At 44.3% G+C, this 23,629-nt stretch overlaps 1 protein-coding gene and 1 long non-coding RNA gene across 2 annotated transcripts in view; both read right to left on the bottom strand.

Annotated features, from left to right (window-relative positions):
- Positions 1-23,629, bottom strand: part of PEBP4 (phosphatidylethanolamine binding protein 4) — a 2,262,838-nt gene that overhangs the window by 1,627,844 nt on the left and 611,365 nt on the right. The window lies entirely within an intron of this gene.
- LOC144791178 (uncharacterized) lies at positions 9,470-10,113 on the bottom strand. The gene is made up of 2 exons (XR_013602321.1): positions 10,075-10,113; positions 9,470-9,696 (listed from the first exon to the last, which is right to left on the bottom strand). It is a non-coding gene; the product is annotated as an uncharacterized LOC144791178 (long non-coding RNA).

Genomic DNA, 23,629 nt, shown 5'->3' with positions numbered 1-23,629 from the left:
TGAATTCCAATCGGCAGTAAAACAGATCGAAATAGGGACAAAGACAGGTGCAGAGGAAGATGGAGACAGTGGGGAGATCGAAAAGGGTGTAAAAGGGGAGGTATCGGGAAACATGAGATACAGGCATCAAAGGGACGTGCCTAATGAGATGCACGGCTGAGACAATAAACCGGCACGGCAAGATGAGCCTCAAGCGGGGCCATCTGCCTTACAGTATCATCCCCCTCATCGTAAAAGATATTTACAAAGAACATGTGTCTTCCACAAATATCTTGAGAGTCCCAGGGTAACGAAGCGGACAGTGTCCGTTCGCTGGCTACTTGAGGGCAAGAGACAAAATGGATGCCGTATCTAAGATGGAACCCGTGGGTACAGATGAAAAACCCACATATTAAACGAACGGTTTAAGTTAGCACAGCGAAACTGCGCACACTTACTAAACTCGTCATTTGCGGTTCTTAGATACCAGACTCGACCATATTCGTGCGAGTCGAAAACATCACTTACAATTGTCACGGAACCTCACATTAGTGTATGAATTAATTGACCATAGATTTCAACTATATGTAAAAAGCATAGCAATTCTCTATTCTTGGTCAGCTCCTTAATGTAAAGCCATTCACCAGATCTTTCTTCGGTCTCACGACTTTCTCAGGCACATTGAGACCCAGATCGGAAAATGTATCCTTATCAAATCTGTACTAATCCATCTTCAAAGGAAAACAACCTTTACAACGCAACCATTCCATTGCACTACACTTACAACACAGGCATTACATCGCAACATCCTTTACAACGCATGACAATACAACGTAGGCATTACAACGCACACCATTACAACGCATGACACTACATCGCCTGTCACTACAACGCAGGCATTACAACGCATACCATTACAACGGAGTTAGAATACTAATTTTTAATCCCTACACTATCCAACACTTACCCTACTGTTGCACCCCCTGGAGTTAGAATAGTAATTTTTACCCCTACACTATCCAACACTTACCCTACTGTTGCACCCCCTGGAGTTAGAATAGTAATTTTTACCCCTATACTATCCAATACTTACCATAGATACAATGTAATGGTATGCGTTGTAATGGTATGCGTTGTTAAGGTGGTATACGTTGTAAAGGTGGTATGCGTTGTAAAGGTGGTATGCGTTGTAATGTTAGTATGCGATGTAATGGAATGTGTTGTAAAGGTATTATTTTTAAATGCGATGCAGTGTCATGCGATGTAATGGAATGCGTTGTAGTGGATGTTGCGATGTAAAAACTGCGTGGTAAGTGCATGTGTTGTAAATGTATGCATTGTAACGTCATACATTCATCTTCAAAGTTAAACCTGCTTTCCTCAACCTCTTAAGGACTCCATGAACTCTCTATCTCTCTCCTTGCAACAAACTTACATAAATGAGAGCTTCATCCTGAAAAGGTTTCACCTCATCCATGTCACATAACAAAGTGGCCATAACCCTCATCAAAACAGAAGTGACACAGACCACTGAAATATGAATGCTCCCATAGGTGATATGGAGGCTGTGATTAAGGTAGTGGATATTTATCAACCACCGCGTCCTGTTTCAATACTCTGGGGGCGACACACAAAAGTATTTCACTAGTCTCATTAAGTGCCACTTGAATTATGGCCACCCTCAGTCACTTCAACTGAAATAATCATTTCTGCTGCACACAGTCAATTCAGTTCCATTCTGACTGCATCTTGAACACTGAACGTTTCAAATATGACAGGAGCAACCCATTATGCCACCAGAGAACCCTGGGTAATTACAGTTAAAACCACTAAAATAGTTCAAGGTATACTCATTTATGACCAATATATCAAATAGCTGGTAAATGACTTAGGCCACTATACACTAAATGTTACATAAAGCCAGCCACAATGCCTGGACAATGTATTGACGAGAACAATACAATAATACTGCCATTGGTTATATACTGTTGGTACAAAAAGTATTGGCTGCCCAAACACAGACACCATAAATAACAGAAACTATGATATTATTGAAATGTATAGAAAAGCCATCAAATCAGTGCGCCATGGGGCAAAGTTCTGTTTAAACACGTCTGTGACAATGGTCAACTGTAAACACGACTCAAACATCATCTCTGCTAATGTTCCATCCACAAGCACTTTCAGCTAGATTCATGAAGCAAAATTGCAATCGCAATAGCTGCGAATTAGCTATTGCGATCGCAATTCCAAAGAAAGGGATTCATGATAGTAAAATATCCAAAATAGCGAATTCGCAAAATAAATTTTGCGAGTCCGCAAATAAAATCGCAGAATCTGGGAACAAGCCCATTTGCGAATCGGAAATAGCGAAAAACCATTGAATCTGCGAATTTGTATGCGAATTCGCAAATTTATCGCAATCGGCATTCATGAAAAATCGCATTTAGCGAAAAACCCGAAAATTGCTATTTGCGACGCGCAATTTAAGGAGAAGCCAAACCACGTGGTAACCAGTAAAAAAAAAAAACATATTCAAAAAAACTTTAGCAAATTACAAACAGGTGCAGGCCTGACCAAACACACTTAAGGACATGCAGCTGGAGCCTGAGGACTCTCACAATGCCAGGACTCTACATGGTGGTCAGGCGGCGAAGGCTACAGCGAGCAGCACGGAACAGACGTAGGATCCAGGAGCGGATATTCCGTGTGCGGGTCACCCTTCTGGGCGAAACCAGGGAGCAAATTTACGCAAAGTACCGCCTAAATGGGGCAATGATCATCAAGCTGATCCAGGACCTAGACCCCCTGATGCAGCACCCAACAAGGAGGACCAATGCCGTTCCCACCCATGTGCAGGTATTGTGCAGCCTGCACCTACTGGCCTCCGGAAGCTTCCATGGGATAGTCGATGTTGCAGGGGGGATATCCCAGCCCACCATGTCCCGCTGCCTAAGGAGTTCCTGGAGGCCATGCTGACCTGGCTACACCACTACATCTCTTTCCCCACCAGCCAACAGGATTTGAATGACACCAAGCTGCAATTTTACAATGTAGCCCAATTTCCACATATAATCGGATGCATTGACTGTACCTACATCCACATCTGCCCACCAGCACAAACGGAATACATGTATCGCAACCGTAAGTCATACCACTCCCTCAATATCCAGATGGTGTGCAATGCAAAGACAATAATCACGGACATAGTGGCACAGTACCCGGGGAGCACACATGACTCCTTCATTTTCAGGCACAGTGGCATTCACACACGACTGGCCAGGGGAGACTTTGGTGAAGGACACCTACTGGGTAAGTACACATGCCCCACAATATAACACTGTGATAATGTAGCAGCGCCGCACAGGCACTCACCCTCTGCTCCTATCATTCAGGTGACAGCGGCTACGCTCTCTGTGAGTACCTCCTCACACCATACCTCAACCCTGCAACACCACAGCAACGGCGTTACAATGCAGCACACATACGCACAAGAAATTGCATTGAAAGGACATTTGGCCTTTTGAAAAGCAGATTCCGCATACTGCACAAGACTAGTGGGGCCATCAAATACGAGCCAGAGGTCTGCTGCCGCATCGTGGCCGTGTGTGCAATCCTCCACAACATTGCAACCAAGCGCAGGATACCTGTAGACATCTCTGGCAGTGAGTCTGAAGGGGACAACCGACCACCTGCACATATGCGTCACGCACGTGGCGAGAATCCATCAGAAGGACACATGCGGCGCAACCAAATCTGCATGAACTATTTCTAGTGCACCCACTCCCCACACCCATTACCTTACTCATGCATGACAACATTAATAATGACATGAGTCAGATTAAGTTAGTCAGAATTTTAGTAATTGTTACAGCACAATAAACTTGGCATTCTGCTAACTGGTATATGAATGACATATTGCGTCATATGTCTGTCCTTCAGGAGGGCATGCTTGTAGCAGCAGCATGGCCCCTCATGTCAATGATAATGTTCAATGCCGCCTCCGGCCAGATGATCCCAGCCTCCTTTCCCCATCGTCCTCCTGATTAGGCCGTGAGGCAGCAGAGGGCCTGCTGCTGCGGCGGGGTGCTACCACCGGAGGAATGGACTGGCCGCTATGGCTGGATGTAGCCTCACTTGTGTCGTCAGCCCCCCCCCCCCCCTGGCCATGGTTGGCAGCCTGCATGCCCTGGACTGCAGTAGACACATGCTCCAGAGCTCTCGCGACGTCCTGGCAGCACTGGACCATTTGGACCTGCATTGCCAAGGAGCGTTGCGAGAGCTGGGAGGTAGCGTTCCCTATAATGTAGTTCGACCGCGTGTACGCCGACAGGCGGGTCAGCAGTTGGCGGTGTCTGCGGCGATTGAGATCCCGCTGCCTGTTAATGGCCTGTGTGTTGGCCTCCATAGCAGCTGTCATCCGCTCCATGCGCTCAGACGTTACTGCAACATTTCGGGCGGTCTTGTCCAGTTGCAGGTGGATAGCCCCGAGATGACGTGCCTGTGTCTGATGCACATGTAGCATCCTGCGCTCGATGGATAGCCCACCTGCTTGCACATTTTGTCCCCTACCAGCAAGGGAATTGTTTGTGCGCTGACTCCTCACCAGTCCGCTGGACTGGCTCCTCACAGCCGCAGGGCGGCGGGTTGGTTGGCGAACTGGAGCTGGTGTAGCATGTCCCACTGGGGACTGTGTGACGGGCAGTGCTACTGCAGTGCGTGCTGGCACAGGGGTGGCACTGGCCACAGGGGCAGGTGGTGTGATGAGCGCTGGTGCGGCAGCTTGCACAGATGGTCCGGGCTGTGGGGAGAGATTTGTGTCTCCCTCTGTATCCTCCGTGATGTCCATGACCAGGCCATCACTGTCTGTGCTTGGGACTTCTACGCCACCTGTGATGTAAAGTGGACGTTGATTAGTGACATGTTTCTTACACATTTAGGCTTCCTACATGCATGCAGACTACCATTCCCTGACTCGCTGCAGGATTGACTCTCACTAAACATGTCTGGCTTAATGGGGCAAGATTGTAATTGTGGTCAGACTACATGTCCCACAATGCAATAGCGCTTTAGTGGTGTGCTTTGGCTGCATGACTGGGGTTTGATATGGGAGGCTCTGGAGTCATGGACATTGTTAGGGGACAGGGGGTCACAGTCGCATGGCACTTACCTGGTGTGTCTTGGGTGGGTCGGGAGGAGTCAAGCTGTGTCACACCCACGCATGCCTGTGGATTTATTGTGTCCTCCACTCGGTCCTCCAGTGGTGTATTCGGTGGGACAGTGGGCTCCCCTCCACCTGTCGCCACACGCTCCCCCAGCCTCTCCGCTATCTTCTCCTTTGACCTCCCTCTGAGGTCATACCAGCGTTTTTTAAGTTCGTCCACGGAGCGCTGGGTCACCCCCACGGAGTTAACTTTAGCGCGGATGCGCAACCATAGCCGCCTTTTATCGGCCTCGGCCACCCTCCTCGAATCTTTCCAAAACAGCCGATTGTAGTCCTTGCAGACTCCTTCTATTAGAAATTCTAGCTCTTGCTCAGAAAACTTGATTTTTCTTTTCCTCCCACTAGCAGATCCAGCTGCAGCTTCCTCAGACATGCTTGCCACTGGGGTGTCTCCTGCACAACTCATGTAGGCACACTGGAGAGGACCTCTGATGGTGATGCTTCCTGTTCAGGCTCTCACTGCTGAATGAGGGTGGAACCTGCCTACTTCCTGGTTGTGATGTCATCACTGTGCTCAAGATGCGACTTCCCGTTTTTGCGATCTCGCACTTAGCGAGATCGCAATTTGCGATATCGCTATTTGCGAAATCGCAATTTCTAAACGGGTATCGGCCGAATATGCGAATAGTTACCGATTTTCGGGGACTCGCAATCGGCGATTGCGGCCGATTGCGATTCGCTTTTTTTTCTCGCAAATATTCATGAATGCCAATCTGCGATTTCTTAATAGCGATTCGCTTTTTCTCACAATTTAGGAATCGCAGATTGGGACATTGCTGAATCTTGCTGTTAATGTGGAGGACTCCCTATAGACTTCTTTCCACCTGCAATACATTCTCCTCACACACTTCTTTAACGTTTGCTGACCTAGCCACTTTGCTCGAGCTTCTTTAACAATTCATGAAATGTTTTGTTCTACTACATTTCGTGCACACCCCATGAGCAAGCACAATTATTTGGTATGGGGCCACTGAGGTCACAATGAAAAGAATGGCCTTTCAGTTTCTCTCCTATGTTCAGATTATTTCCACCACTTTAGCTCCTACTGAATTCACATCCATGCTTTTCATATTTCACTACAAAATTCAGCATGTATTCCACCCCTTTAGTTGCAGATAGAGGGCCAGATGTATCAACATTGTATTTTGCGAATCCTTAATAGCGAAATTTACCGATTCGCTATTATGGACTGGCAAAAGCCTATGCATGTAGGAATCGCTGAAAAAATTGTAATTCCTAAACATTCCTTAATTGTGACTCTCAAATTACAACTCGCAATTAAGGAATGGCTTCCCATTCATTCCTAAGGGCTTAGAGGCCCATAGGAATGAATGGGAATTGCATGCGCAATTTGCGAATACCCAATAAGTACTCGCAAATTGCGCATGCAATTTAAAGGGTGCCAAATGGACAACCTTGGCACCCCTGAAATACGCATGTGTGCACATGTGGTGCACATACATGCCCTTGTACGCCACATGGCAACTAGAAAAAGGCAAAAAAGTGATTTTTGTCTTGGAATTTGCAAATTGTGGTAATTTGTGATTCCTTAAAGCCAGGTCGCAATTTTTTTTGCTTCCTGAATTGCATTTAAGTAATCGCAAATTGTGATTCCTTAAATGCATTCGCAAAATAGGTAATCACAAAAATTGTGATTCCATATTTTGCAAATGCCTTTTGAGATGATACATCCCAAAAGGCTTTTTACCGTTCGCAGTCGGTAAAACGCTTGATACATCTGGCCGATACTTTCCTTATAGGTGGCTCATCGTTCAGCTACAACTCTTCACTAATTGTATCACTTTTATAGATCAATAAAAACTAGTTTCTGATTTGTTTTATCTGGTAGGGCCCCAAATTTGCATGTAGGATCTAGCTTCCTGAATGGAGTTATGCATTCTTCCACTGTTTCGTCCTCCTTCTGCATCCCACCTCCAAAATGGTACCTCTGCAGAATTGTTCTAAAATGTGGTAACAATCTATATCCATTTTTTTAACAACTGAGTCAAATTCATTTAATCCCCGACCTTCATCCTCACCCAGCTCTGCTAAATTCTACAAAGTTACTTGTTCTTTTGCAGAAAGAATACAGCAAACACCCTTTAAAGAAGAATGATACAATATTATACTTCAAAGAATATAGTTTTTTTGCATGCTAACACACCCTCAATAATGGCCCCACACAATATCACTGACCAAAGACACAGAACTCTGAAAACCCAATGTACAAACTGTTATCAGTAAATGACAGATGTTGTACAACAATAGCGTATCAACAACATATCCCTAAAGTGTGTGCACTCTTGTGCTCTTAGTTGGAGTGCCCACCCCCAGACTGGGTGTAGGCACTCAGTGTATATAGTATTTGCCCACCAGGAGGGTGTGCCTATCACCAGCAAACTATGCACACTAATAGGTGTGCAAGTCACCATGACTGTAAATAGGCAATCGATGCAAGAAATACTTTTTCAACAGAACTTATGTCGTCATCAAAAAAGGATGTGCACCATAAAACTAGTGGGCACAGACTGTGCAAGAAAATAGGTGCTCTTGCTTGATCATCAGTCTTTTCTCCTGTCCAAGCTAACACCAGAGAAGCCACCTTATCAACAAGACATGCGAACACTGTCTAAAGAAACCTTCAATGCCCATCAGGTAAAGTGGCCCCATATGAGGATGCGCCTTCACTGTAGTCTGAAACAACGCTTGTAGTTTCACTCTGACAGTTGTTGTGGTCCCACATGTTCGTGTGTAGTCTTGTGCTGGGTCCAGAAACTAGAAGGGACAAGAGCCAGAGAGATGCACTTATTGGCTTTCAAGAAACTCCTCGGTCACCACCGTGAGCAACAGGCCCCTCTCAAGCTTACCACAGCAGAACATTGTTTTGAGGTGCATGAACCAGTTCTTAATTCACACATTTGCTCATTGCCAGTGTAAAATAGCACGCACGAATTGGTGTCTATAAGAAGAGATAATAGCTCCTTGGCCACTGGCAAATACCAAGTGCCCGTCATCTACAAAATACTCAAGCGAAGACTCCAGTTTATAGTTCCATCATCAGCGCAACAATAGTAGGTACGTGTCCAGCAGGATACAACACATGCGTGAACCACTTTTTATATGAAGGCATCCTGACTGTGAAGTCAGCTACTTCCTTGAGGCTAATCGTATCCAGCTACTACCAGTCTTAAATGCTTCGTCGTATTTTGGATCTTTCTTCCTGTAGTGTGGCAGGCTTCGAGAAGCATGTCTTGTAGTAAGACAAATTGACAGCCTTTGTCTTTCGTGCATGAAGGCATCCACAGCCGTGTAGTAAGTGGCTATCTCTAGACTTCCTATCAGTCTTATCTTACCTGTCCTATACGAAGGAATTAGCTACTTGATTGTTGACAAAATGCCTTAGGTTCCATCACAGAGATCATTACCCTGCCAAGGAAGTGCTTCCATTAGACTGAGAGGCGTCCAATCACTGCAAGTGGAGAGTACACGGCTATTCTTTATGCAAATGGTTTCAGTGGAAATGCAGCCTTCACTGTGGCCAGAGTTAATGATGCAGATGATGCTAGTATCGCACACAGACCTCAGTGCACAGTGTGTATATGGCTGGCACTTACTGGTGCTGCTTTGCATCTTCTACACTCCATATTTGTGTCCAGTTCTGGCATCTGGGTCCTTGTCTCGGACTGAGAAGTCATCCGTGTTACCCACGAAGTGATTTACAATGGGGGCACAAAGTAAACCAAAGAAAAAACTGGTGGGGTCACCTGAAAACAGCAATTGTAATGAGTGTTTGTATGTGAACATATATATATGAATGTTTGCTTAAAATGTTTAAACCTGACTTTGTTGTAGGAATATATTTTTAACCAGGACACAGGTCTTGGTTCCACGTGGGTCAATGGCGTTTACCCACTCTTTTCACTGGGTGCAGTGCTTTAAATGTACCGGTACTCACCGGTACTAAGTGATGGCACTTCTAAATGTTCTGTTCTTGAGTACCTGAACTTCTCTTTGTCTAAAGAGAGTACTGGTACTCATGGGGCAGCAAGCCAAGTTCAGGGAAATTAGCATACACAAAAAGAAGCGCAATGCAGCTGACAATGAGTTGGTCCGTTTCCCTGAAGGACTCTGATGATCGAATGCTAATCTACCCCCCACAATGTGCTAAATGAGTGTCAGCCCGTAGGCATTCATTCAGAACTGGAAAGTGCAACATGACTGTGTCGCAAACCCATTCGCACAGCATCAGAAAAATGTGTTACCAACTTTTCAATTATAAATTCATTTTATTTGGAGGTATTCATAAGTTATCCATCTTGACTCCATTAATCACGAAAAAGCTGTCCAAAATATCCATAAGCTTCACACAAAATAATCGTGCCCATCCAGGCCTCTTATTACATTGCGTCAGGACATTTTCAATTCATGAATCGCAGCAAAAAAATTATTCCCAATGCATTTCGAGCAGCTTTCTTGCTCTTCGTCAGGGGAAGCTGTTTCAATAAAATAAAACCCATGTTAGTCCTCCCGTTCTCTTCTCCGACAAATCTATCTGACCTTGCATGCTATAAATATAACCTGCATTCTCTGCCGTTTTAGATGAATGAATGATTTACTCCCAAATTGACCCACAATACCTGTCTCCCAAAGTGCAAAGTTTACTGAACGCAGTAACCTCCCCCTCTCCAACCTCGTTGTTAAATCTGCCAAACTTACTCCTGCGTTTGCATAAACAGTACACATCCCTAGTGAATTAAACATATTCTAAATATCTCAAAAACAACTCTCTAATATTTATTTTCGATGCCTACATTCCCATCTTATTTAAATAAACAGAATTACCCTCCCTGATGTAGTGCCTTCAAAATTACCTGCTTCAGAACGCTGATCATTTCTATTCAATACCGTCTCTCTGCTCAAACTTCCCTATAGTCATCGCGCGCTATTTAAACATTCGCTTCTGCGCAGATCGCAAGCTGTTTAATTCACTAGGGATGTGTACTGTTTATGCAAACGCAGGAGTAAGTTTGGCAGATTTAACAACGAGGTTGGAGAGGGGGAGGTTACTGCGTTCAGTAAACTTTGCACTTTGCACTTTGGGAGACAGGTATTGTGGGTCAATTTGGGAGTAAATCATTCATTCATCTAAAAGGGCCGAGAATGCAGGTTATGTTTATAGCATGCAAGGTCAGATAGATTTGTCGGAGAAGAGAACGGGAGGACTAACATGGGTTTTATTTTATTGAAACAGCTTCCCCTGACGAAGAGCAAGAAAGCTGCTCGAAATGCATTGGGAATAATTTTTTTTGCTGCGATTCATGAATTGAAGATGTCCTGACGCAATGTAATAAGAGGCCTGGATGGGCACGATTATTTTGTGTGAAGCTTATGGATATTTTGGACAGCTTTTTCGTGATTAATGGAGTCAAGATGGATAACTTATGAATACCTCCAAATAAAATGAATTTATAATTGAAAAGTTGGTAACACATTTTTCTGATGCTGTGCGAATGGGTTTGCGACACAGTCATGTTGCACTTTTCTGAATCTATAATCATCCGCGCAATGAGGCGAGGCACGGCCCCAGACTGCACGCGAAATAAGGAACAAATTGATAAACTTGAAAAAAATTACTACAAACAGGTGTGCAACGGCTATCTTCACATGCATTCATTCAGAACTGGCAGGAAGTTTGGGATTGGCTCCACCCACATTGTGATTACAGACACAGTGTCCACTCAGGTTCCGTGGAGTCAATAGCACTCTAGGTGTGTGATCAGGGTCTCCTAACGGGCATTTCTCCTGACTGTAGGGAAATCGGAGAAGGCTTCCTGCTAGCATAGCAGAGTAGGGCAGCACTTGTTTTGAGCCAGACTGAGGAGGTTGGTAGTGATAGTGATGCTGTGCAGAGCCGGTGGGAATCAAGGTTTAGTAATGTGGGCAGAGGCGAATGTAAGCGTTTCTAAAGCACATGCCATCCTGCCAAGTACCACACATCATGCATTAGACTAGCGCCACTGGCGTAACGAAAACTGAGGGGGCCTCCCTGCACGGTACGTAGAGGGGCCCCCTCCGGGCTCAATCATGAGCTCTCTGGCCAGAGTGCAGTGCCGAGGGGGCCCCTTGGAGCTAGTGGCCCCCACGCACCGCGGGGGCTGCGTGGGCCTGTGTTACGCCACTGACTAGCACATTTCAGTTCAGTGGTCCGCATCACCGCACTGAAATGCAAAGTCTCGAATTATAGCGCCTCCTCAACTGTCAAGCTGGAGCGCTGCTATAATGCACAATGCAGACTGAAAGCTGCAGTGGCAGCGTGCATCTCCCGTTAGGCTTGGGGGGTGGCTGAGCTGCTCACAGCTCTAGCATCTACTCCGCTACAATATAATAATAGGACACCTTACACCACGTGACATTACATTCACTGACATCGGAGTCAGACACAGTTTAATAGGCGGGCCCATCCTGACCCGGAACGCGAGCGGGCGTCAGTTCATGAGAGTGAAACATTTTTGGCTGGAGCAGTAAATGGCAGCTGGAAATGATGACGGGAAGAAGAGCTAGCAGCAACCTGTGAGTACAGCCACAGACGAGAAGGAAAGGTGTCAGTAGCCTGTGAACACAGGCACAGACAGTGGGGGGTGCTGTCAGCAGCCTGTGAGTACAGGCAGGGGAAGGAGAGCATTAAGTGGAGAGCCTAGGGCTCTGCCTGGCATGTCCTGGGGGCAGATTACTCTAATGGACTGCATGCACAGAATGCAAACCATGCGGGCTCATAAACTGCACACAAGACACTCACTCGTACCTGGCAACGAGCTTCTATCCTAGCACACACTATAGTAACTTTCTGTACCTGACCTGCAGTCTGCACCTCTTGTGCTGTTGTGTGTTATTTTATGTTATGTGTATTTTATAAAAACATGTTCTTCCATTAGTCTGTAGGCCTGCTGTGACTTTCCGTCCTGTTCTTAGCTTCCTGTCACAGACTGGTGTCTAGTTAGGCGTGTGAAGGTGTGCTATCAGTAGGGTGAATGGGTCTGTGCCACTTTCTGTTTTAGGTGAATGTGTCGGCTTCAGTGAGCTGTGAGTGAAATTTCTTGCTGTCTGTGGGTGAGTCCGGACTGGACTGCTGTAGACGTTGAAGCAGATTATGTGCTCACACTGTCTTTCGGCGCCTGGTGTGTGCACTCCTAGCTTCTTTGTGTTTGCCTGCCTGTTTCTGTGGCCACTGCTTCCACTCACTCTATTCCCTGCCTGCTCTTGTGCACACAGTCATTCTGCACCTACTTTTTTACTCCTGGCTTGCAGGGGTGTGTGCCTGTTTTTGTAAACACAGCTTGCATGCCAGATCTCTATGTAAATACACTTTTGCTCTGCCTGCCTTCTCTTGTTCACATAGCGTGCACAACGGGCCTCTTTTGCACATACACTTTGCTCTGTCTGCATTTCTGCACACAGCTTGCATGACGAGCCTCTTGTGTACATACACTTTGTTCTGTCCGCTCTTTTGCACACAGCTTGCACTGTTGCACACCGGGATCGCTAAATAACGATGTGATAGTAATCAAGGCCTACTTGACAAAAGTTTGTAAACGCAGAGTAAAATCTTTTGTTTGTCATATTCCCAAGACTTTTAACATGTAGATAGATGATGACAATGTGTATTCCACGTAAAAAACAACAAAGTAAAATTCAAGATTTAAAGTTAAAAAATAATACAAAAGTATCGAGATTTTTTGACAAAGTGTCATTAAACCTCCTTATAAAATAGCTTTCTCAATGGTACTTCAGTGACCTGCATTTCATGAGCCTGAATCCTTGTGAGGCCCACTTGTCCTTACATCTTTCCGAGACTGGTAAACTGAGAATCATGATATTGGATAATGCTATCATCCTATATTTACAGCGTATAGAAAAGCCTGATGTGAGGCATAGAGAGCTGTATTGTCATGCTGTTTGATAAAGTAACTCTGGTCAAATTGGAACTTTTAATTAAGATGCTTTTGTCAGGCTGGATGAAAATACAGGAATATGGCTAGCCCTAAAACGAGGGTCACTAGAGAGAGGTGAGCGAAGAGTGTTTCAGTAAGGCCTCTCCTGCATGGTACATGAACCATAGTTCACAGGTCACTAAGTCAGCAGAGTGTAGTGCAGCTCTGTGACAGGCTGCCGCTGGTGTCATCTGGTGCCACCAGTGCGGCTGGGCAGGTAGCGAGCGGCGAGCCGGACTGGGGTGGACCATTCAGCTGATGATTTATATAGGGATGAGCAAGCTGAAGTCTTTTTGGAATAATATAGCCTGGCTGTGACCTATGGATGCCTCATCCTTTCTATCCTGAGAGCTTATGTTTCCCTCATCTTTATTGCTTGATTTTGCTGGCGAGAAAGTGGCACTCATAGTCGTTGAATGTCACTCATAATTACACTGAAAATATGAAAATGTCCCACATAAGCAATCTGAAACCTTGGCAGCTAGGCACATGTATTAAATGCTCGGTCTGCATGAATGAATGCTTCTGTGACCCTGTGCATGTTCTTGAATGCGAGAGTGTCTCTGCCCTGTCCAGCATAGAAGATAAATGGTTGCAAGCCCGACAAACCCTGCATTATCAACCTCTGCCCATGAAGCACACGTGAAAGGGTTTGCTTGTAGCAAGTGCTAGGCCACACTCTTTCCAGTGTGGATCTCCTTTGTCCGCAGTGTTTTACCACCATTGTATTTTGGTTTTTTTAGAGCCCGTTTTCTCTTGGGTTAATGGAGGGGCTCTGAGCCGAACCACAAAGTCTAGCTTGGCCTTAAAAGCTTGTACATAAGTCGAGCCCTGAAAACATTACCATTGAAATGAAAGTGCATTTTCTATCATTTGTAAGCATTTCACCTTGGTGCACACGCTTATATCACAGCATTGAGATGAGTCTGTGCTCTCACCATGACGACAATGCGGTTAGTGATCTAAGAAGCAAGGGCCATATGTATGAACACATTTTCCCATAGACACAGAATGGGTAAAATCCTTTGATACATCTGGCCCCAAGTCACTTTTCAGGTGTTGTTCATTACATTTGGCTTATTTTGTTTTCATGAATGAAGCAACATCATAGTGTATTAAATCTAACAGAAGATGTGATTGTACAGCACACATCCTGACCTTGGAGGTTGGTAAGATAAAATATTTGTCTATGATCACACAATTTGGTCATGTGGGAAAGCTGGGATTGATGCCAGAATTTCTTCTTTCACATTGCGCAATTCAGCCTCTAGATGGCTGTATCTTTCTTTCTCTGCTGTATTGAAATATAGGTCACTATTTTGTCTTTATTCTTTGCACATGAAATTAGAGTTTGGTTGGTAGGCAGATGCACAATAAAAGTTCAGTTCATTTTGGTCTTGAGGCTTCAAGAGGACCTGGAACTGATCCAAGCCTGGCTCTAGCTTTCAGCAACTTGCCCACCTCCAGAAAGAGGCAGTCAGACTTTAAAGCAGGTAAGGAGCATTGATGCAAAGCTGTACCACCTAGGAGGGGCTGGGTGATGTCTGCTAAGTGACACAGTGAGACAAGAGGGTTAACCATAGTTAAACCTTTCCAAAAAATGTTAAGGAAAATATATTGTGCTAGTCATTTGTTATCTAGGTGTTGCACCATCAGAAGCCCACTTTAATGATAAATGTACCCTTTCGTATGTATAAGGGAACTGGAATACTCAAACGATACCAGGAATGCTTTGGTATCATTATGCACGTCTGCACACCAATTCAATCTCAATCACATTAAATATATGCCCCTGTCTGGGTCCCTTAGCACAGCAAATAGCCCCGCCCCCTAGTCCACATCTCAATTTGGTGAGTTCCTGCACTTATTTTTTTCTATTTAAAGCACTGACTGGATAGATGCCATCCACTCTGCCAAGAAGTTGAGCACCACTGAAATATGCTAAACTTGTCCCGGTGTAATTTTCAGACTTTGGGACACATTCAGCAGCGCCTGCACGTTCTCTGCTTTCCATCCAGCAGCAACTGGCAGGCGAGGAGGATTTGTTATTTTAAATTCCAGCTGAGTCCAAAACAGAGGCTGAATTTAAGGGGCCATGAGACATCCTTTTGTTACTGCATCCTGGTTGGGAGCTGTTTGGAGCCTCACACCTAGATGCAAATGCAAATGAGTAAAAACAAAGGCACACAGCTTGTGATCACTTCATGAGTACTTAAGAGAGGTGTTGTTGTGACCTTGTTCCGTTCTTTATATATGAGATATGCATGCATTGTAGAAATGTCAGATGTGCTAGTCTGTCCCAGTATTTACACAATTTAAATGCTACTATTTTCTTTTATTTCTTTTATATGGCTACTCATCCCAATGCCTGATATCAGAGCACTTTACATTACATGTACACATTGTACATCCACAATAAATCATTAGGTGTGTAAATCAATGTAAAGGATGTGTTACATAAGACAGTGGAGGTTACAAGGTGCCTTAATCCAATAAGATCACAATTGCAACCTATTAAGCAGAACAGACTTACTACCAGTTTTCTCCTTGTTGACATTTTCTTAATGGCAGAGTTAAAAAAAATAAGTGTTTAGGTTGAGACCCTGATTTTGCGTCGGGTTCGTCATTTTTTTGGCATAACCCCGACTGTTGCAAAGTCATCCTGTGCCCTGGGTACCTCCCACCTTTTTGCTGAATGGTACTGGTGGTAACTGACTCTGACTGACCCTGGGCTCTGCCTAACCAGGCCCAGGGCCAGTGCTATGCTGAAAGACACACATTTAGATTACAGTGAAAACATCTATATGCATTAGGGTACACTATGGTATGGGGTACCCCTGTGATTGGCATGACCTACCCTATCAGACCCCATTCAATAATAGGGCAGGGAGATTAAAACTACCTAGCAGTCCCTAGTCCACAATAGGGAATGGCAGTTTAGAGGCCAGCAGCTTGTTCTGCACTTGCATGTGTGCACTGCTAAAGCCTGAGGTCAGTTTAAAAGTAGCCCTAGGTACAGGACTTCTTTTAAAAAGTAAATTGTGCCCAAACTTGACTTTGGTGTTTGGGGGTACTAAAGAAATGGATAACCTACAATGTGTTGGCATATTAGGAACCCCCAGGGTCTACCCTAGGTGTCCCAGGGGTGGGGGGTCAGGTATTTATAAGGTAAACCCATATAAAATGAGTTTTATATTTTCCTGGGTTAAGTGAAATTTCACATTTCACTCCCCACATTGTGATAAAGTGCTGCTCAAATTCGATTTCGAGGCTTGGAGCACTGTGGAGGGAGGATCTGCAATATTTCTACAGATTCAGAGCCCCTAAAGTCGCCCCTAGTTGTTCCATAGGGTGGGGGTCCTGTAGATATAAGCAAAGTACTTATAACATATGATTTTATAAGGCCTGGTGCTGAAAAAATGGCCCAAGTAATTTTTCCAATTGCAAATCCCATGCCACATAGGTTAATATGGCAAGAAGTTATTAACTAATAACTCTGGATAGGGGAATGATAGAACTTGGTAAAGGGCTTCCTAATCGTTTTACTTGTTTTCTTTTTACTTGCACTTATCACTTTTAAAATACATCGCACAGTGGAGTAAATTTCACTTGAAGGTAACAGAAGCAGCACGCTTGCTACTGCCGTCTGAAGCGCCTGGTAGATGGCTTCCTAATTTAGCATTTAAAATCCACTGTGCTCACCACTCTGTCTCGTGTTCCTGTGCGTGTTCCCCGGTCCACCGCTGATGATTCAGTTTGCGTGGAGGGATTGATCGCAAGTGCCGGAAGTGTCCCACACACACTTCCGGTGACAACGGAGGTTAGCAGTCCAGCAGCTGACCTACCGCACCATAAAACCCACATGCCTTTCTCAAAGCGTAGTGGATGCGCCGCCGACGGGCCAAAGGCAAGCCGGCGAGCAGCCGTCCGTGCCTGGACCGGGCCCAGGGCCATGCCCCCTGGTCCTCCAATACCAACAACCGGCAAAAAGGTATTATCTTACACAAGCTCCCAGCTTATGGGCATCAACTACACCACCAACACCCATCACTGCCCCCACTTCAGCCTGGACTCATTTGTCAATAAACCATCCACTCGCTGCCCCAACTGTTCGTTCAAGCTGAATCTACCCACTCTGCCCCCACCCTCCAGCTCTTACCCCCGACCCGCAAACCCTGAACACATTTATTTTGCCCTTATAATGCCCGCTCCCTCCCTAAGCATAAAATTGAAATCTCCGAACTACTAACCAACCACAACCTAGATCTCCTATTTATAACAGAAACCTGAGGTGATCCTTCATCTGGACCTGACTTCTGCATCGCCACTCCCAACGGCTCTTGCGTACTCAGACAGGATAGACGTATAAAGAAGGGAGGTGGCTTAGCGATTATTTATCGAGACAATTATTCAGTTAAAATAGAAACAATTGACTCACCGGTCTGCGAAGCATTGACCTTTTCTATCATGCTCTCAAACACCCAATCATTCAAAGGAACCCTCCTCTACCGCCCACCTGGCTCCTGAGCTGATTTCCTTACAGCTTTAGATAGCTTGATAGAGCCAGTAGCAGGAGCTCCCGACTATACCGTCCTGGGAGACTTCAATTTTTACCTTGAATCTCTCGAGGACAAGGATTCTTCCTCCCTTACAACAGACCTACTGTCAGTGGGTCTACGACAGCTAGTGACAAAACTCACTCACTTGGTGGGTCACACACTTGATGGTCTTTTCACTAACAATAGCCACATCTCCCTATCCACTGTTATCCCCCTGACCTGGACAGGCCACTCTGCAGTAATGTTTACTATTCAGATTAGCAAAACCAACCTCCCGCACGCCAGTTCCCGCTCTCCCAATTTCGAGCGTCGAGGACCATTGACACCCCGCTTCTAAAAACAACCCTTTCCTCCACTCAACACGACTTCACACCAGATCCCGATCTAGCTTCCAATAACTACTCACTCTGGCTACATAATGCTTTCTGCAGCTTAGTACCACCCAAGAATGTTTCTACCAACCGAAGTTCTCCCTCTGCCCCTTGGTTCTCGGAGGCGCTCAGACTTGAGAAGCAACGCTGCAGAAATCTAGAAAGGCACTGGCGCAAACACTACTACAACAATGACAAAACGCTATATAAGGACGCAATAGCTAAATATAAACATCTCGTTGCAGAGAAAAGCAAATTTTACCTTATACAAATAGAGTCGGCCCGAAACTCCACCGAACAGTTTTCCAGGTGGTAATCAAAGTATCCAGCCCACCGATGAGCTCACCCATAGATGCCTCTCAAGTCCTCCGCAACTCCCATGCTAATTTCTTTGAAGACAAGGTCAATCAAATTTACTCCAACTTCTCAACCCAGGTCAATTCCGACCATCCTAATTGCAACATCATCACCAACGCTTCGGCCACTGTGTTCTCCGAATTCAGTCAAGCTTCACCCAAGCAAATAACATAGCTAATCTCCTCTATTAAATCAGGATCTCCCCTCGACCCTTGTCCCCCTTCCATTCTAAAACTTATTCCTGACTCGATAGGCCTCATCCTTACCAACATCTGTAATTCAATGTTCCACACAGGTTCCTACCCTTCAGTTTGGAAAAAGGCCATTATCAAACCCCTACTAAAAAAATCCAATCTCGAGCCCTCAGAATCTAAAAACTACAGACCGATCGCATGCCTCCCTTTTCCATCAAACTTTTTTGAAAAAATCATGAACATTCAATTATCTCAGTTCATCGACCACAATAACCTTTAGGATGACACCCAATCCGGTTTTAGAAAGGGCCACGTTACCAAGACGGCACTCATTAAGGCATCTGACAAAATCAGGATGATCCTAGACCAAGGCGGCGCTGCAGTCCTGATATTACTGGACCTGTCCGCTGCCTTTGACACGGTCGATCACGCCATCTTGATCGACGTGTCTCCTCCATCGGCATTCATCATAAGGCCAGAGCCCTTCTAACCTCCTTTCTCTCCAACCACACCCAGTCTGTCAAACTCGGAGACTTCTACTCCCCTGTATTTACCCTTTCCTGTGGTGTGCCCCAAGGATCCTCCCGAAGTCCGACCTTATTTAACATCTATGTGTCGGACTTGGCTAGGGTCATCAAAACACACGTGATGAGACTAACTTTGTACGTCGACGACACCCAACTGGTGCTGGCAGTACACAATGATGGAGGAGCAGTTGCTGTCAGCTTCCAGGAGGGAATGCTAGCCATCAGCTCCTGGATGGCAAACAATTGCCTAAAACTAAACTCCGATCAAACGGAAGTAATGATCTTTGGCAGCCTAGCCCCTGGCTGGTCCCCCACTTGCTGGCCAACCAATCTGGGTTCGCCTCCTGGACCTGTCACAAAGGTCAGGAACTTGGGTGTGATGTTCGACGACAAGCTGTTATGGATTATTTTTGTAAGTTTCCCGATTCCTGCCCTTATATAGGTATAAATCACCATATCCTTATATAGGCATAGAAATCATAACCATATTTAGGCATAGCTCATGCAGTCGAAATACGGCAGGGCTACTTCCACTAGTTCTGAAAATCCACAAAGATTTCTTGGAAAAACTCAGCTTCAGCAGCTAGGGACTTCCCCTTGCTTGAATATTGATTTGTCCAAGAACTCATGGAGTTTTCAAAGAACTGAGACTCTTTGATGACGTTATTATGTCCAACTGTACGTCAAACTCGGCACCTTCACTGTATAAATATGCCCACACTCGCCCAATCAAACACACCGTGGTTTGGAGCAGTTTGACTATCTACTTGCCCGACGCGCCCTGCTACAGCAAGTGCTGAAGGAAGCCGACCCTCCAGCAGACGCACTGAGAGAGACGCTGTCTTTTCTCCTGCCGAGAAATCCAGCTCCAGTGTTTCCAAGCTACCCTTGCGGGTTGTTGGGAAATCGAGTCCCGAGACCAGCCTTCTCCATTCTAAACTAAGGTACGGAGCTGATTAGAACCTTAGAGAAATCTTGTGCAGATTCTTGGCAAAGAATACTACATTTATGCTACACCTCACTTACTTCTTCCCTCTTACTAAGCTTCGGTTAGGTACACTGGGGTAGGCGTATTTTAGAAGCACCAGTTGAGTACTTTTAGCCTCTGTTATTTATGTATGTATTTCTACATGGTTTAGGAACCATACAATTCTCTTACAGTATTATTTTATTCTACTATTTATACTGTACGCATTATATTTTACAAATTGTGTTACGATTGTAGCAGTTCATTTCTTATGCTTGAGAAAGAAGACTGTTCAATAAAACCTTTTATTGAAAACGCCAGTCTTTCTACTTTCTCTGCACCTCTAGTGAAACGAAGCATGCACGATTGACTGAGTGAAATATCTATCTATTGTTTCCACAACTCTGAAGATACGTTTTATCTTGGGGAAACAAAGTTGTCATGTTTATGCGGTTGTCAGAGACTAATCCCTTCTTATGAATTCAAGAAAGTTTCTAGTGACCTCTGAGCTAGCTGGCACACACAATTAAGTCTAGTATATTCGATGGAGACCTAGTCGACCTCAGTCCTACGTCTAATCTATAGGATATATTATTCCAATGCACAGAGCCTATTGGGAATATAGGAACTACACTATATGGCGCCCAACGTTTGGTAAGGCACTAATTTAACGCTAGATACTAGAGTAACGCAGTCGTGCTTTTTACAGAGACCCCTTTATCCCGTAAAAACTCCAATAGACGTCTGGAGTGGGTTAAAGGATAAAATATCCGCCTTAAACTGAGTAGGACGAAAATCCTATGTATTAGTTTTTGGTTTTGTTCAACGTTGAACGATACAGTATTCCAAAATATTGTGCACCTTATCTTTATTTCCTTGAAACTTGCTCTGCAAACCTTCATAAAAAATGATGGAGAGTGACGAAGAGTTAGCTAGAGCTGCAACAGCAGCACTTGCACAAAACCTAGATTCTACAGGTTTTAATGAAAATGACCCGGATGCTATACACATCCCGGCAAATGTAAGAAAAATGATAACTTACAAACTCATAAATAATGGAGTATCATCGAGAGGTGGTAAAGTAATATTTGTAATAGAGGCACATGAATATCGGCAGACAGCTGTTTTCTGTTCATTGATTGTCTTTCCACAAGCAAATCCAGTAACACATGAGTTCCACTACTATAAAATAGAGGAATATCCAGCGGAATACGTTCCTTTCGAGGACGTTGAAATTCCACTAACTTACCAAGAGCATCAGCTCTGGTTTAATGGCGCCCTACAACATCAAAATCACATTACCAGGCTCGGTCCACTAGGTAGACCAGGAGCTACATGGCCGGTACTAGCCAGCTATAGCAAACAAGAAACTCCCTCATGACCTATATGTACTTTTATCACAGGAGATGCCTCTAATAGCACTGGAATACACAAAACATATCTTCACACATTTTTTTATCTCATCTTTCTAAATACAAAAAAGTCATTTCTTATGCATTATACAAAACTTTTCAAATTCAGACCATAAATATACATTTCATACATTGATTACACAAATTCATATATTCTAAAAACAAAGGCCCATTCTGCTAAACCAGGTAGAGAACCCAAGAACACACACACTCACACATACACTCACACATACATTCTAAACATGCATCACTACAAAGCAGATACTAAACATCCTGTCGCATTATGTCTGTCGTCCAATATACAACCATAGTTGTTTGATTTAAAAATGGGCCTTTGTTTTTAGAATATATGAATTTGTGTAATCAATGTATGAAATGTATATTTATGGTCTGAATTTGAAAAGTTGTGTATAATGCATAAGAAATGACTTTTTTGTATTTAGAAAAATGAGATAAAGAAATATGAAAGAAAAAAAGATTGTCAAAAATATAATAAATGAGTAAATCCAAAAAAAAAGTGAAGATATGTTTTGTGTATGCCAGTGCTATTATAGGCATCTCCTGTGATAAAAGTACATATAGGTCATGAGGGAGTTTCTTGTTGGCTATGGTTTACTTCTTCCCCTCTACTCCCTGACCTGAAGTGAATTTGAGAGAGGGTCCCTACTCTTATCTATTCGGTACTAGCCAGCTATACACCACATCCCGACATTGAACAAATGACAGGACCAGAATTGTTAGCTCAGCTAAAACAATTAAATAAAATACATAGACAATTGGTACAATATGTCATGCGGACTTTAACAGTCCAACCTGCTATAAGAATTCCACAGCACACCACTTATCAGGGGAACACAAACAAAATCACACCACAGACTATACAGTCGGTAATCGGTAAGTTGCCCGCAAAAAGGGAACAAATTCCATTCTGGTTAGCCCAGAAAATTACTCAAATAGAGGCAGTATTTCCGGATACTACACCTCATGAGAAACACAGGATTCTAACAATCTGTTTTCCAATGGGGATTGCACCACACGTAGAGGACTTTGACACTTGGGGTACAGTCTTTGCTTCAATCTGCACAAAAACACATGGTGTTCTGTCTATGGCGGTAATACCAGACGTTCTGAGACAGATTCAAAATGAATACGGTCCAGAACCGGCCTTGAATCTTGGTATGAAACTACTGAAATATTTCAAACAGGTCTCAGCTATCTTATTAGCTAACATTAAAGGTGAAGCAGCATCAGTGGCAATCCGCCAGAAATTAAAAGAACTTGATATTACTGAGCAACCGTATGAACTTGCCAGAATTAGTGAAAAATCATATGAAGAACTAGGAAGAGATAGTTTGGGAGGGAAACCTGTAAAACCTGAACTAACTGAAAATCCTGAAAAAGGTTTTATCAAAAACAATCTAACTACTCCTAAAAAGAAATGGGAAAATAGTAGACAGTCACTTCCTAAAGAGAAGCGCTCTCAGTCCAGAGGTAGATCTCCTCAAAAGGAGCACTCTGAAAATAGATATAACCATAGAAATAGGAATAATTTAAGATTATTCATCCACCACGTAAAGTCTGTTGTCTCCTCATCATTCTACACCCTTAAAATGATAAGGAAACTTCTACCATTCCTCCCCCCCCCAGCGCCGGTAAGACCCTCATGTGCACACTGGTGTTGTCAAAGGTTGACTAATGCAACTGACTCCTCCTAAACGCCCAGGAGAAAGTCCTGAACAAATTGCAATTAGTTCAGAACTCAGCTGCCAGAATTCTGTCCGGCACCACCAAGTTCAAATCGATCTCTCGAATCATACGTCAACTTCACTGGCTGCCTATCAGGAGTCGAACTAAATTTTAAAGTACAGTGCATCGCATATAAAGCGATTAACCAACCGGGACCTGAGTTCTTATAAAAAGGACTTTGCCCATACACCCCCAATAGACCATTGCACTCCTCCTCAGCTCACCTATTTACTATTCCCCGCACAAAGAAAATTTCCTGGAGAGATAGACGATTCACAGTTGCTACGGCTAGACTGTGAGATACC

The sequence above is a fragment of the Lissotriton helveticus genome, chromosome 11, assembly GCF_964261635.1.
Source record: "Lissotriton helveticus chromosome 11, aLisHel1.1, whole genome shotgun sequence".
NCBI lineage: Eukaryota > Metazoa > Chordata > Amphibia > Caudata > Salamandridae > Lissotriton > Lissotriton helveticus.
Note: the sequence above shows the minus strand (reverse complement) of the source record. Positions and strands in the feature narration are given on the sequence as shown.